This window comes from Triturus cristatus, chromosome 3_2, assembly GCF_964204655.1.
Source record: "Triturus cristatus chromosome 3_2, aTriCri1.1, whole genome shotgun sequence".
NCBI classification, from domain to species: Eukaryota; Metazoa; Chordata; class Amphibia; order Caudata; family Salamandridae; genus Triturus; species Triturus cristatus.
In genome coordinates this window covers 203098606-203113344 of record NC_140584.1, presented here as the reverse complement: position 1 = coordinate 203113344, position 14739 = coordinate 203098606, and the positions used below count along the sequence as shown (strand labels likewise).

The 14739-nt window shown below is 43.6% G+C and overlaps 1 protein-coding gene across 2 annotated transcripts in view; it reads right to left on the bottom strand.

Moving 5' to 3' along the window:
* Positions 1-14739, bottom strand: part of HEG1 (heart development protein with EGF like domains 1) — a 178684-nt gene that overhangs the window by 131438 nt on the left and 32507 nt on the right. The gene's annotated exons all lie outside the window — the stretch shown is intronic.

Here is a 14739-nt window from a genome sequence, read left to right as displayed (position 1 = left end):
CCCCGTGGGTCTCCTGTGTCACTACCTTGGGTGGTTCCTTGGGGTCCCAGCGATTCTACGTGCTCTAGGCACTGTGTCTAATCAAGTCGTGGTTATTATACCACTTTCTTAAGAAATGGTTTGGTCCGCCCCTAGGGCCCATTGTATATTGTGCTATTTACTGTCGTTTTAGAACTGTATTATTGTGTATCTTGGACTCTAATCTCATAAAGAGATTAGTAGTGAGTGTTTACAAATAAATATATATATTTCATATAAACCTTGTGTGGTTCTCCTTTCATTTAGTGATTCAAGAGGTTATAATCTGGTAAACCAAGCTGCTTTACACTCCTTCAAGACTTAGCCTGAAGGCTGCTCTCCATAGCTACCACTAGGATAGCTTTCAATAAAGGTTATCTTTAAAACTATCATCAATAAAGGTTGTTTGGACTGGTACAAGGTGCCCACTATAACTCGTGGACAGCATATGCCATGGCCAACTTCTCACACAAAGTACTCTGGGATCCCTACTAGACAGATATGGCGTAGTATAGCCCTGGCACACCAGAGGCCTTGGCTCATGGGCAAACCTGCCACAGACAATCAGTAGCTCATTAGTTACCCGGCCATAAGGCACGTGATCAGCTACCCCACAGTGCATCCTGGCACATGAGCATGTGAGCAGGCTTGCACACAAGCACCCCTTTAAGCACTTACTGCTGGGATATGTGTGAAACCAGCCAATCAAAGGTTTGAATCCGAGTCACGAACACTTAACCTTTCATCCTTCAGAGGTCAAACAAATGGGTAGCATTGAATAGGACATTGTAAACACTTAAAATCACTTTGATACAAAACTGAAAAATGCCAGTAGAGGCTTTCCATATAAAAGTATTACTATTACACAAAATGAGTAGTCACGGCTCGTGAGCAATACTTATCATGAGCTGCCCTGATGTATGAGCTGGCAAAGTGGGCGAGTGAGTTAGTCACTCACTGCACCTTTGTTGGCTTTTAGCTCACATATGTAAAACCTGACAGGGCTAACTCAGTCTTTCATGCTTCTGATGCCAATAAATGGATTACCATTATGCTCGGTAACAGTACCATTTGTGATTTACAGCGCAACATTAAAACTGTGGTAAAAAGCAATTATTATTAGCATTTCTTTCCTACGTGAGAAGCACAACTGGCACATGAAGAGCTTCAGCTGAGGGGTGTTTGGACAGAATATTGATTTCCATTAAATATTGTGAAAACCAAAGGAAATGATGGACGGAGTGTTGAACATTGCAAGCACTCACCCCCAGTCAACTGATCTGGGTTTAATCCATCACCGTTCTTTAGCCCTCTCTGCCACCCCAGTTCAAACATGGCCATATGCAAATCAGTCTGACCCTGTGCCTCATGGGAACAGTCCAGCCCGAACTGCCAAGCCATGTCTTCCCTGGACCGGAAACAAGCTTCCTAGGACCGGTTTCCGGCATTTCAGCCGTCTTCAGCCAGGCTTGCTTGAATCCAGTGGCAAAGTGAGCAAGGGACTCACGTCTGAGCATACCCTGCCAACTTAGGGCGAACAAAGCAAAAACCAAAGGAAATGATGGACGGAGTGTTGAACATTGCAAGCACTCACCCCCAGTCAACTGATCTGGATTTAATCCATCACTGTTCTTTAGCCCACTCTGCCACCCCAGTTCAAACATGGCCATATGCAAATCAGTCTGACCCTGTGCCTCATGAGAACAGTCCAGCCCAAACTGCCAAGCCATGTCTTCCCTGGACCGGAAACAAGCTTCCTAGGACCGATTTCTGGCATTTCAGCCGTCTTCAGCCAGGCTTGCTTGAATCCAGTGGCAAAGTGAGCAAGGGACTCACGTCTGATTATTGTGATACATAAATATTGTGTCAAAAATGTTGTTACTACCAAAATATAATCGGATAAAATATCCTAGAAGAGCTTTGTGCCAGTCTGTGTGCTAACAGTAGAAGAGATCTGTGTTGATAACAGTAAAAGAGCTCTGTGCCAGTCTGGCTGGTAACAAAAGAGCTCTGTCTGTATGCTAACAGTAGAAGAGATCTGTGTTGATAACAATAAAAGAGCTCTGTGCCAGTCTGGCTGGTAATAAAAGAGCTCTGTGCCAGTCTGTGTGATAACAGGAGAAGAGCTCAGTGCCAGTCTGCTTGGTAACAGGAAAGAGCTCTGTGCCAGTCTGGTTGGTAACAGGAAAAGAGCTCTGTGCCAGTCTGGTTGGTAAAAGAGCTCTGTGCCAGTCTGTGTGATAGCAGTAGAAGAGCTCTCTGCCAGTCTGATTGGTAACAGTAAAAGAGATATGTGCCAGTCTGTGTGCTAACAGTAGAAGAGCTCTCTGCCAGTCTGATTGGTAACAGTAAAAGAGATATGTGCCAGTCTGTGTGCTAACAGTAGAAGAGCTCTGTGCCAGTCTGGTTGGTAACAAAAGATCTCTGTGCCAGTCTGGTTGGTAACAAAAGAGCTCTGTGCCAGTCTGTGTGCTAACAGTAGAAGAGCTCTGTGCCAGTCTGGTTGGTAAAAGAGCTCTGTGCCAGTCTGTGTGATAGCAGTAGAAGAGCTCTCTGCCAGTCTGATTGGTAACAGTAAAAGAGATATGTGCCAGTCTGTGTGCTAACAGTAGAAGAGCTCTGTGCCAGTCTGGTTGGTAACAAAAGATCTCTGTGCCAGTCTGGTTGGTAACAAAAGAGCTCTGTGCAAGTCTGCGTGATAACAGTAGAAGAGTTCTGTGCCAGTCTGCATGATAACATTAGATGAGCTCTGTGCCAGCTTGTGTGATAACAGTAGAACATGTCTGTTGTGCCAGTCTGCGTGATTACATTAAAACTGTGCCTTTTTAATCCGATGCAATACTCGGTGCATTATCAGACCTGGAGTCAGAGGATTCATTGCACACACAAACATCTCACTCAATCCCCGCAGAATAAACCGGTGCCACGAATCACAACAGTAGAAGTAACAAGGGCCTGCGCCCAAGGCCGCTGATTCTAATTTTACATCTGAACAAAGCCTGCCTGGCGAAGCGTGCTTGGCAACTCCCCAGGATGCATCGCGGGCTTCACCTGGGCAGACCTGTGCACTGCAGGTTTGTTATTTATGGCTAATCACCCCAGTGCACGGCTGTATGTACACAGGACACCCACTAGTCTCTTCACATTTAACCCCTATAAACTGGCATTTGAAAAATGTCGAGACTTTCCCGCCCAATGGCTGATTCGCAGTATTTTATGTTTTTGAATGGCTTGCTGGCAGTCGCCCAAAAGAGAGATTTAGATTAAAATGCAAGTCCGGTGTAATACTGTTAAAGAATGCGTGGCAGCTTCAGGGCACTGTAGCCCCAATTACTCGTGCAGCAAGTCACCGTTGCGTTTCATGAGGGAGAGGCGTGGAAAGAGAAGAGGGAAAATGAGAAGAATTAAAAAATAGGACGAGATAACAAGCACTAGCAAAGCCAAGAGGTATGGCCTTGTCGATTTGGTTTGATGTTTTTGATTGCGAGCATATGCAACAAACATGAAAAGAAGATGTGAGGTGGCCATGTGCTTGCAATGAAAACTATAAATGTAAAAAAAATATGCATAGCATATCATTTTAATAGAACAGTTTTGGTGCCTCATAGCTGGAAGGGGTACTTAGAACAGGCGCATAATACTTTTTAGTTTTAATGCACATCCCAAGACAGTATTATTATTATTGGGCAAGAAGAATTACAGTAACTGGAAGATATACTTTAAACACACAAATCAAATAAAAAAATAAAATAAAAATATAAGGAATAGAAAGAATTTTTTTTTTTTGAAAAGTGAGGCATTGGCTCACAAAAGGTAGCACAGAAGTGCCATACGTTTTAGGCACTGGGCACATGATCAGGCGAAATGCTGTCACTCATAGGGCAAGAGAGCGTACGGCTGAGGTAGGCTGAACCACTGCACAATGCTATATGCTGTGATAGGCAGAAAAAAATGTGAATGACAGTTGAACAAACCAATGGATGAAGATGGCTGACACAAAGCCCCTAGATCAGGGGTCTCCAATCTTTCTTGTAATAAAAGCTACTTATGTTCAATGAAAAACATACTGAGCTACTAATAGGTGGTTCCAGTTTTTCAACACCTGCCACGTATCTAGAATACCCTCCCTTCCGACATCAGGTTTGCCTCCTGTTGTTCCAAATTTAGAAAACCTTTGAAGCCCTGGCTTTTTAGGGTGGTATACGGTAACATAACAATATTATTAGTGAGGTAATAGTGACAATGTCAGACAAGATTGCATTAGCGGCCACTCCATCCAAGATTACCTCAGTGTGTCAGGGAAGGTTGTCAGCAGTAATGTGAAAATGTCTTATCTGATGGGGGGTTAATTTACTCATTGAACCATTTATTAACATGTACATAGCAAACCTCAGATACAGGCGAAATACGGACATTTGGACACCGGCATAGTAATACCGAAATGTATATTCATGCCAAGAGAATCCTTATGTTTGATTGTTTAATAGAGCAAGTGTAGCTGCTGTGCTGTGACGTCTTCCAAATGCCTAATAAAGTTTGTTTAAAAAAAAAAGCAGTAATGTGAAAATTGCTTCCTCAATGTATACAGCCACAGCTGCAATGCCTTTTACACAAAGGTTATCATTTTAGAAATAAGTTTCCCCAATGCTGCAATATTTGTCATTCAAATATCAGCTTTGCATACATCTTGGAAAAAAGCCATCCATTTAACTCCAAATATGAGCTAAACTTGTGAGTTCGCAAGCCACAAACCATCAGAGGTGGGTAGACCGGCCTCTAGCAGATTCAGGGGACTTTTCTAGCAGTTCATGCAAGTATCAGTTTTACTTCTCAGTCAATAGAGAGAGATCGGCTTCTGTGTACGTGGGTGACAATATTTGTGGATAACAGTGGAAGAGCTCTCTGCCAGTCTGGCTGGTGACATAAGAGCTCTGTGCCAGTCTGTGTGATAGCAGTAGAAGAGCTCTGTGCCAGTCTGTGTGATAGCAGTAGAAGAGCTCTGTGCCAATCTGGCTGGTGACATAAGAGCCCTGCGCCAGTCTGTGTGATAGCAATAGAAGAGCTCTGTGCCAGGCTTGGCAGGTGACATAAGACCCTTGTGCCAGTCTGTGTGATAGCAGTAGAAGAGCTCTGTGCCAGCCTGATTAGTGACATAAGAGCTCTGTGCCAGTCTGTGTGGTAACAGTAGAAGAGCTCTGTGCCAGCTTGATTGGTGACATAAGAGCTCTGTGCCAGTCTGTGTGGTAACAGTAGAAGAGCTCTGTGCCAGCTTGATTGGTGACATAAGAGCTCTGTGCCAGTCTGTGTGATAGCAGTAGAAGAGCTCTGTGCCAGCCTAACTGGTGACATAAGAGCCAAGTGCCAGTCTGTGTGATAGCAGTAGAAGAGCTCTGTGCCAGCCTGATTAGTGACATAAGAGCTCTGTGCCAGTCTGTGTGGTAACAGTAGAAGAGCTCTGTGCCAGCCTGATTAGTGACATAAGAGCTCTGTGCCAGTCTGTGTGGTAACAGTAGAAGAGCTCTGTGCCAGCTTGATTGGTGACATAAGAGCTCTGTGCCAGTCTGTGTGGTAACAGTAGAAGAGCTCTGTGCCAGCTTGATTGGTGACATAAGAGCTCTGTGCCAGTCTGTGTGATAGCAGTAGAAGAGCTCTGTGCCAGCCTAACTGGTGACATAAGAGCCAAGTGCCAGTCTGTGTGATAGCAATAGAAGAGCTCTGTGCCAGGCTTGGCAGGTGACATAAGAGCCTTGTGCCAGTCTGTGTGATAGCAGTAGAAGAGCTCTGTGCCAGCCTGATTAGTGACATAAGAGCTCTGTGCCAGTCTGTGTGGTAACAGTAGTAGAGCTCAGTGCCAACCTGATTGGTTACAAAAGAGCTCTGTGTGGATCAATTGGGAACATTAAACAGGAAGTTCTAGATGGGAGAAAAGCATTGGAATTAAAGTGATTGTATTAAAAATAAACATCAACACGCAGCCTTTCAGAGATGGCCTCTCCTCGGCTACACTGAATGTTTGGCTGCCAGCTTTCAAGGACACTCTGGTCCCTGGCAACTACAAACACGAGGTGGCCAAATAAAGGTACACTCTCTGCCAGGCTGCATGTTGTTCAGTGACAAAGAAACTCGCTGTCATCTGGCTAGCACATTAGCCCCCTAACTGTTTGAACCATTTGTTCCAACTGATACTTGCTACAAAATTTCATGCTCAGACTATTTTTGTTTTATTTTCGACACTATCTTTTTTTTTATTTTTGCAAACACATTTAGAGGCATTGGAAAGCTCGAGACAAGATGATGTCCCAAAACTGAATATGTGACGTTACAATGCGTGTCATTACATCGCATGCCGTTGCAACGCCAACTTTTACATCGACTTTCAGTCGGGGGAGCGCTGGAAGTTGGAAAAGATTAATTTTCTATTCCAACTCCAGTGTGTGCAACAGTAGGGAAAGTGTTGGAGTTAAATCCAACAACTTCTTCCCACTGCTGCACACCTTTTTCGTTGCAATGCCATGCAATGTAATGGCATGCGTTGTAACGGTTGTGTAGTAAAGGCTGTTTCCCCCTAAAACTACATCTCTTCAGATGTTGCTTTTAATCTCTGTCCCTCTCTCTCAACCTTATCATTATTTTCCTATATTATTGTTTTAATATCAGCTTAACAAAATTATGCCTTATCAGTGGAAGCCTGGCTATCCCAAGTCCAACTTATAAAAAGCGTTTTTACGTACCTGTTTTTTGGGAGGTAGCAAATTTCGGCCTATCGCTTAAATAATTCAATGTTCAATTAAATCTGGGGAAGTCATTGTTGTTGTATAGTACTAAATTACCCAGGTTCCCAGGAACAAGTGGATGCCCCTTGTTTCCTCATTTTCTGGCTTTCTCTAGCAGAAAAGGGGCAAAGGTCAGCAGTAACACAACTGGAGGTGAGGAAGAGAGATCAGACATTATCAGCCTGCTTAGGCAAAATGCATGTGCACTGTCCCACTGTACACTTTTACATTCAGTAATTAACAAATGTACTATTTGAAGCTAGTGCAATTCGAGTGAACATTGACTATTGCAGGCAGGTTGCAGCCGTTTGGTTTCTCTTCATCCTCCTTCTGACCTAGTCTCAAAAGTCCTAAAGTTTATCTCACCTTACTTACATAAAGTGCTTAAAATGCACCATTTGCAGATTTGCTCTGAAATACACTGTCGGTGGAGAACCCACTAGTTTTTATTCTTGCAAATCGGATCAAGTTTTTAAGATCTTTGTTTTTTAAATATGATGCTCTTCATAGGAACAAAGCGGTGGAGTTATTGTCTGAGATGCGATATTTAGATGTGGCTGTTGGGATTGCTCGTTTTTTACGATCTGTTAAACAGAATTTTAAAAATGAAATGTAATGGGGGTGTGGCGGCGAGGAGGGAGGTTCATTTAAAGGTTGTAATTGTTAAGTGTGCTTTTTAGAATGTTTTATGGACAATTGTCTAAATAAACTTGTTTTTGAACCTTGAACCCCCTAGTCTCCTCAAAAGTAAACTTTAAAATTAAAAATAGTTTTGGCAAATGCATGACTTGCTTGTAAATGAACCACTTACCAATATATTTGCCCACAACTCTTATTTGCATCAAATGCTGGATTTGAGCTGGTGTTTGCAGGTGGGGTTCACCAGCACTCATTTTTTGGAAGGGCAGCACTTATTTTTCATTACCAGATTTTGACCCAGAGCACGAGAGAGAACAACAGAAAAAGGTGAAAGGAGGAAGATAAAGACAGAGAAAACAGTAACAAGAGGAGAAAGGCGAGATAGAAAAATAAAATGCAAGAGTCAATTAATGTAACAAGGAGAGTCTGTCGGTGGAAGAGGCAAGAGGTGGAATCAAGCCTACACAGCCTTGGAAGCCGGCAATCATGACATTCAGCAGAAATCTTTGAGTACCAGCAGTTATTATTTTACAAATTAAGCCCTGCTTATGTCCACCATGAGTCTGGACCGACCCTCGTCCATACCGGGGGGGGGGGAGGTGAGGGGGTGGGAGGATTTCTGGCAGGAACACTGCTGCTGCGCTTTTGTGGCAAGGGGCTGATTTTGCAGCACTGCTGCAAAACCGGCCACTAGTCACAAAAACAGCCCCCACCCTTCCGGCCCACCGGGGGAAAGCCCAGTGCCCGCTTCGTCCAGTCCGGCCCTGGGCCAGAGAAGATAACAACAGAGTCATGTCCCTTTACCATGAAACACTGCTTCGACTGACAAGCGTCATCATCTCCTTTCTGGTAGAGACCATCAGCTACTCAGTTCTTAGCCTACTAACCGCCCTATGACTCTACACCGAATCTTAAATCAAACAGCAGCTGCAATTATTCTGCAGGGGCCTATCCACTGGCTGGTTTGCTGTCACGTATCAAACCTGGTATTTGAAGCCGTCTTTGTCAGTGAGTTGTGAGTAGGCCTCTCTTCACCAAGAAGCTGCGGCATAGCTTCAGGGGAGGTGTTTGGGGTGTTACACCCCCCTAATAAATGTATTTTCTTGTAAATAGTTGGGTACAGGTGATTTTATTTGGTATGGTGAGGTGTCTGTCGGATTTTTACATACACACAGACAAAAAGCACACACTCTCTCACCCTCTCCTTGTTTTGAAAGACATCAAAAATATTCGGGTTTTATTTTTACAAAATGTTGGTTGTCGCTCACTTAGTACTCTAACCAAACCTCTTTCTCTCCCTTTCCACTGCCCCTTAAAACCCTCTCGTGTGCCCTGCTTGTTAAATAATTTACTTTAACATTATATGCCAGCGTGAATGTTGTCAAATTTGAATCTAACCCCCCCACCCCTCCCCACACTCCCCTCCCCCTAGTCTTTCTGACCAAGCTACGCCCCTGCCAAGAAGGAGGCAGAGCTATTTTCTAAGACCTTATTTTCAAGCTTTGCAGTTACCATCTGCTAATTGTCCTCTCTGGTACAGAGATGGCCCTGCTGATAGAAGCCCACGGAAGCAGATTCCCATAGACTTTTCTGATCCAGCAGTTATCAGAGCTTATGGGCCTGATAAAGAAATCCTCTGAAATAGTCATGAAAGCTTCAAACCACTAATATAGTCTCAAAATCCTCTGTAATCATTCATGGAAAGCAAACCACATCAGGAAAAAAAAAAGAGTCCATAAGGCACTAGTTACGCTGTCAACCAAAGGGAGACTAAGCGCAGTAAACAAAAGCGTATCTGACTGACCATGGCCATCAAGAGAAGCAAAGATTGCAATCAGGCATCTAAAAAGTCACAATAAATATAAAATTCTGCTGCAGATAATGAATTTATATCATTACACGTGAACAATTTAGATTACAAGGATGGCCTATTTTACAAGCACACTCAGTCAGGAGAAAACTCCCACAGTATGCAGGGATGTGGAATTCCTATAGCCCGACGGAGGGCAACAAGTTTTCATGTGTATTTTGTCCTTGGGACAAGTAGGCCCAACCCCGTGCAGCAAAAACCCTTTGGCTGCCAGTTTGCAGGACAACATTATGGATCACGGAAGTGCACTGTCTGCAGTTAAGGTATTAGTTTATTTCCATATGGTAATGCTGTTCAAACTTGTATATATGGTTCAATAATGCAAAGCCTTTGTTATTAGGGCGAGCGCTCTAATTAAATGTTGTAAGCTCTGACTGCACTACTGACAGTGGTTCCAGTATAAAAATGTGTACACACGTTTTTAAAGTTTGCAATATGAGGCTATATGTAAGCTCCCAGAATGCTCTGATTTGCTGCAAATATTTACAGAAGCTTAAACGCAAGATTGATAATTCTTTGCTTTCAAAATAAAATGTTCACAAAACAATGCAAAAACATTTCGCTAAACTACTGTAAAATTGTAGGTATCATTTCTTTGCACCATCATTTGTGCCAAATGTGTTGTTTGCTAGTATTTCCCAAAAATATTCATAATGGAAATTCAGTGTAACCAGCTTTAATAAGATTATGGGGAACAAAAATAAACAAGCATTGGTAAAGCCAGTAGGTCTGAAATTGGTGGTCAGCTTTTTAGTTTTGTCAAAGTGTGACTTGTTTTGGCATGGTTTTTGTAAAACCTTATTGGTGTCGGAGCTGCCAGGCCCTCGCCATTATAACAAACATTGGTAAAAGCAAAAATTGTTTTGGTCTCAAAAAGCACACATTGCCACAGTAGTTCCTTGCACTGAACAAAACAACTGTGTTGATATGCTCCTTGTGAAAGAACCGAATGCTGTCAATCACAGTGAAGCTAGCCGATAGACAGAGAGAGAGAGAGAGAGAGAGAGAGAGAGAGAGAGAGAGAGAGAGAGAGAGAGAGAGAGAGAGAGAGAGAGAGAGAATTTTAATAGACACAAAAGGTCATGGTTAACACCAGACCTAATTAGGGGCCCAATTATTTAATAAAGTCTCAAAAGTGCACCCATGTCCTTGCATTAAGATATACGGCGTTCGTGAATTCATATGACTTTACAGAGGTAGGCCAAGACATAGTACTCCTAGAAAATATTTTTGAACTGCATTTTAGCATGAGCAAATATGCAGGTGTAGATTTGCTCATGCGAAAAGCTGAGTGTTTGCAAGTTTACTTTCACTCCAACCACTTTTTTCCCCAACCCTGGAAGAAATTTCATGTTTGCCATTGTCAGGAGTAAAGTTCCAACCATTCTCGGTATGGGAAAAGATTAGAGAAGAGTTGGTGAAAACCCTTAAAGTATGCAAGTTATTAGGTTTGCACCGACTCAAAAGGGCATTCCAACCCTCAAACTGTTGCTTACCATTACCTTCAGCCCCAGTATGTAGAACTGCGGAAACCTGGCAACATAAAGGAATTGCTAGTATTAAAACCCTACTTTGGAAGGAGTACTGGCCTAATCAGAGAGGCTGCTTCAGAGCTCTTGTATAAGGAGATTGCTGACATAATTTGTTGCTGCATTACATGGCACAAAGGAGACAAGTGGATTTTGTTACAGGACAAGTAGATTTATGAAGCTGCCTGCCCTATGGCCAAGTAGATATTTTATTACATTCCACATCCCTGAGAATGATTCACAATGAAAAAGTGAGAACACAGGCAGACTATGTGCAACTAAAACTGTTCATTTGCATCAAAGAATTTATCAAAAGTTATACAAGGAACAGATGAACAATGGAAACAAGTGAAAGTACAAATAAATGGAGCAGAATACATCTAATTGGAGATGCCTAAAAGATGCCAACTATATCTAACAAAGCCAGGGCTTATGCTTACCTACACCCACACACACAGAAGCCATCATCACAACCCATACACAAAGTTTACGCCGTGTACTGGGAGTCTGATGCTTATAATCTCTGAGAAGAACTCAAACAAATTATTCTGGATCCGCATGCGCACTATTGTAGAAAGTCAAGAGGAGAGCCAGCAGGAAAAAAGGTGACATTAGCACAGTCATTACCGTGGCTCTTAATTTCTACAGATAGTCCATTTTGTCTTGGGGATCACCAATAACTTGCTAGGCCTGGGCATGCTCGGCATCACATTTGCTGCGCAACGTCTCATCTGAGATGAAGATGCTACTTGCACAAAATACTATCTCACTTTGTTCCCTCCAGAATGTCACCAGTGACACAATGGCTTATAAAACATCTCATTCGGAAAAAAAATGATGGTTCCTCTCCAAACCCATGCGGCACAGCAGGTCACCTTCCACCACTACAGACATGACAGGCACATCGGGGCTATTGGACATGCTTGACTCTCTTTTGAAATTGGGGTTTTCCATTGCATCTCAGATGTCTTTTGTCAACTACCACTACACAAAATTCCCCACCCTCATTGTGTGTGGGGGGTGGTTGATGGCCTATTAAGAGTCATGCAAGGCCGCCTGCTCCTGCTGTATTTGATTCCAGTATGAAATATGCATATTGCTAGTGACACAGCTGCCAAAAAGTCATATTTCTCTAAGTAAGGCCTTTACCTCAAGTACATTGGCAGTGGTCGGTCGTGTTAATTATTTCCAACCACTTCCATACATTTGAGGAAGTGCTGTCACGTGAACAATAATACACACGCCGACTCCGTGGCACCGCCCCTTTCGTCTTACACTTCACATGAAATCATTCAAAGTATTCTACACTGGCGGTGTTGAAAAGGAAAACGTCATATCCTCTTCGGCCAACAAGGAACAGCCCCACCCAACCCTACGGAGGGCAAAAGGTGAACGCTCGTGTTGTTTACCGCGGGTGTCTACAGATCACGTCGTGCTGGGATAGAGTGCCCGGGCACACATCCTGCCCGGGGACAGTTTTCAGCGGCGACCAGGCACGGGGCGCAGCCCGGCCTGTCTGGGTCAGGGTGGGAACGGAAGGCTCCAGGCACCACTCCCAGACCCTGGAACAATAACACACTGCCCGCCTGAGGACGATATCTGAAACAACAAGGTCGGAGTGTAGAGAACGGCCGTCATTGGTCAGCGCAGCGCGCCGACAAGAGTGGGAGAGGCTTCCTGTCTGACGCCTAATGAAGTAGAAAAAAACTGATTTACAGATACTCCTGTATTATATTAGTAAGCCTGGACAGTTGAGTATGGCAAAATTAAACATTTTACAGAAAGAAAGGTCAAGACAAGAGCAGTTTTCAGGATCCCTGTCTGCCATAAGGCCAAAAACACCTGCTCGTCATGGAAAACAAATACTGGGTTTTGATGCCACAAAAAACAGAAATAGTTGCAAGGCGGTGGAACTGCCCGAGTCCCCACCAGGGTTGGATTGTGATTAGAAATCGGCACGGGCATGCTAAAAAAAAAAAGTGGCCCACATTTGCATATTGTCTTTCAGCAAAATCCTACTTCTGTTAAGTTTTAGAAAAAGAATGGGGGGGGGGGGGGGAGGTTCTCTGACAGAGGCATGTGTTTTTTAACTTAACTTAGATTAAAAATAAATTGCACGGACTAGTTTATACTGGTGAAACACACCTGAAAACAAGTGAGGCCACTTCTGCTCAGGCTCCCTGCCCCCCGCTCAATATGCATAGATTTATGGGCCAGCCCAGCGAGAGAAAGGGAGTGACACCTCTGCCCGTTGATAAAAGGGAGGTAATGGATGCCCATCTGCCTCCAGAAAGGCCACTCAGGGCCCCACTGACCCGTTGGTGGCATCCGAACAACACAGACACCTCTCAAATCGGTCCCCCAGGCTGCCCAAAAAAGCAGCCCACAGCTAAAAATTGGAAACCGGTCCCTCGGGAATTGCCCGAGTGCCCGCCTTACCAGTCTGACCCTGGTCCTCACAACTTATTTCCGTTGAATGAACAGAGTAACGGCAGTCCATTTTTTATGTTTTTAGCTGTGCGCCTTGAAACAAAGCAGACATTTGTGAGCACGTGGGTGCAACAGATTAAATCGAAGCAGCTACACTGGATCCAATCTATAGACAAAGTGGTCCATCTGCGGGTGCAGGCTTGTGTGGGTGCAAAATTATGACTTTATGGGTTTCTCAAAAGCTTTCCATTTTAGGCCTGAAACCTGTGCCAGTCGCATATTTAGAATTTGAATCCTGGGAATTTGCTAAGGTCCTTTTGTCATGACAAGGAAAAAAGAGCAAGAACAAATGCAGTAGCTAACTTTATTTTAATTCTCCATGCTGAACAAAATGTACTCTATGGACAAACCTCTTCGCCTATGGCCCCACCAATTTTGGGGTTGTTCCCTTCCCTTCTCACACTGAAAAAGAATTACTCCTGCCTCTACACGCAAGGGCTTGAAGAGGAGTCTTTTAATACCCCAACATATGTACATTAGTAGTTGTTCACAAACTTCCTGGGCATTTCAGCCCTGGAATGCCAACTTCCTCTCTTGTAAGAAGTTTTTTCACACAGAAACTACTGTGCAAGTAAATACCTTTATTAGTGCAAACGTGAGTTCTGTGAATTTCCAAATGTTGTTCTGCTCTCCTATAAGAAACTATTTGAACATCTAAGACTTACACGTTCAAATTGCTGTGCAAAGTGGACCCACTGTGTTTTGGTCTGCACATAAAATTAGTGTCCACAATGAAAGAAAAGTTAATGTCAGATAAGGCCTTGCCACGCCCATCTACTCAAGGACTTTTTAGTTCATTTTCACAGATCCTCTCTACACTATCGCAAGTATCATCAATGCCAGCTTTTTCAAATGCTTCAAGTAATTTTGCCTACGTTTCGTCTGCTCCAGCCTTAACGTAGAGAGGGCAGCCATTGAAAAAAAAAATGTTGAATATGTGATAGGTGGATTTCAGTGCAATTAACATGTTTTTCCTGTTATAATTTGGTGGAACTGGTAAGTCCCCTGCATGGTTCTATAGATGTGCTCCCCCGCCCAGAGTAAACACAACTATAGTTTTCACTGATATCCATCTTTTTTGTTCCCAGCACACATAATAATCATGTATGTGCACTGAGGCCTAAGTTGTATGAGAGGTTCTGAGGCCCAGAGCAAGACTCTGTGATTTGCAGGGTCGCACCATGCCGAAGACATGACACTACTCTTCATGTCCCAGGTCAAAGTGATGAAGCGTTGGTGGCAGCATACTCTTTTCTTATCTGTAGTACAGGACAGACCTTGTTCCTGTTATTGAAGAGTGCAATGCCTACCAGCTTCAATCTGGTAAATTTCTGCTACCATGATGTGCCTGGGTCCTGTGCTTGGGGGCGTAGCTTCAGGGGGTGTGGGGGTGTTACACCCCCAACTTATGGATGTATTA